Below are 2026 nucleotides of genomic sequence, written 5' to 3'. Positions count from 1 at the left end.
AAAAGGATCGAAGGATGGTTTGTTTTATAATCCTAAGGATCAGAAGGTCATCGTTAGTACGAATGCCCGATTCTTGGAAGAGGATTATATTATAAACCACAAGCCCATAAGCAAGATTGTTCTAGAAGAAATTAGGGGAGAAAGTCCAGTGTCAATACCAACAGTACAAGAGGAAATACCACAAGTAGCTGCACCGCGTCATGTTCTTGGGAGAGTCTTCGGATTTTATCCCGGGTGAACATGAACCCGATCCCTTGACCTACGACGAAGCACTTCAAGACAAAGATGCAGATTCTTGGCATAAGGCAATGAAATCTGAGATAGAGTCTATGTACTCTAACCAAGTTTGGGAACTTGTAGAACCACTAGATGGTCGGAAGCAATTAATTAAATGCACAAAAGTAAATGACTCAGTTTGTTTTTACTTGGTTCACAGCGCAACGCTGCTACTCCAAGGCCCACGGTCTTCGACCGTTTACTTTGGGTAAATCACTAAGATACTTGCTCCTTGCGGTAGCAAGTATATCAAAAAACAGTTACACAAAACTCGATTACAACGTAAATTATCGGAATGAAAATACAGTCTTTTGTTACCGACTTTTTGCGCTCCCCGGAGTGTGAATTCGGCGTCTCGGTGTTCGTTGAAGTGGCTTGAAGTAGGCTCGGCACCGACGTCGAAGTTTTGGAAGCTTAACGGTCGTGGGGAAGGCGTTTGATTGCGAGAGAAAGTTATGTCTCGGCTGCTGCTCGCGACTGCCTTATATAGTCGACCTGAGTCGACTCAGATCGCCAACTGGGTCGACTCCAGCCGACGTGGCAGATAAAACTTCATCCGTTTCGTCGCTTATCCCTCCTGAGTCGACTCTGGCTTGATTCTGGGTCGACTCCAGTCGCGGTGGCGGCGGTGGCGATAACTTTTTGACCTGGGTCGACTCAGAAGGCCATCTGAGTCGACTCCAGTCCCGTTGGCGACGACTTTGACGCGCAAACTTCCGGATTTGGGCTGATTAGGCTGGAGTCGACTCCAGAACCAATCTGAGTCGACTCCAGACCCGAAAAACATAGTTTTTCGACTGGAGTTAGCTTTCGTCGAGCTTTTCTTTCCTGCACCACAAGTTAGCTCGAAATATAACAGTTAAAGAACAAGTCGGTTCACAGAACCGGCTTCGAGTCTTAACTTCGGATCTCCGGTGAGATCCTGGGTTAGACCGGCGCCTACTGTTCCTCGTAGGAACGCGTCCGCACCCACTCCCCTCGGGAGAATTTACCTGATGCCAACCAAGTCCTCCTGACCTGTTGGACTTTTGCTCGGCTCTGTCGTTGCCCCCCATGACTTGAACGCAACTGATCCTCCTGATCAGTCCATTCTTTTCTGCAACTTGGCCTCCTGACCAAGTCCATTTCATCCGCAACTTGGTCCTCCTGACCCAAGTCCAGATCTTGCCTGGTGCACGTTGACTCTGCCAAGTCTTATTGCCTAGCCACACTAGGACTTTACCTGTTCTCTGTAAACTCATTTCAATCTGGTTAGCCAAACCACATACTTAACTTGATCCTAGTTCCATAATCAAAATATAGGTTTGACCTGCTAGTGCTTCCTGCACTAACAGAATTGGTTTATAGAATCAATCCAAATTAGAAATTTTCTTAATGGAGAAGATTAGACTTGGTCTTGGCATGGAAGCTATAAAAGGAGGGGATGGGCGGCAAGGAGAACAAGAAATCCAAGAGAGATCGAAACGATTTCGAAAGCCTCTCTTTCCCTTTCTCTTCTTTGTTGCCGCCGCTGGCCGGTGTTGGTGCAATCTTTGCTCCAAGTGCATTGAGTTTTAATGTTTGTCTTAACCATGTTTAAAGTTAGACAATTCTTGTGATCTAACATGTGTGATGCAAGTTTGTAGGAAAGTCCAAGCGTAGTCTTGGCAAAGAAAAATCCAAGCGTAGTCATGGCAAAGAGAAGTCCATGTGGGAAGTCATGACATGGAAAAGTCCAAGTGGGTAGCCTTGATAAGGAAAAGTCCAAGTG

The sequence above is a fragment of the Curcuma longa genome, chromosome 13 (assembly GCF_044706935.1).
Source record: "Curcuma longa cultivar G26 ecotype Majalengka, Jawa Barat chromosome 13, ITB_CL_G26_1.1, whole genome shotgun sequence".
NCBI lineage: Eukaryota > Viridiplantae > Streptophyta > Magnoliopsida > Zingiberales > Zingiberaceae > Curcuma > Curcuma longa.
The sequence above is the reverse complement of the archived record's forward strand: the minus strand, read 5'-3'. Positions refer to the sequence as shown.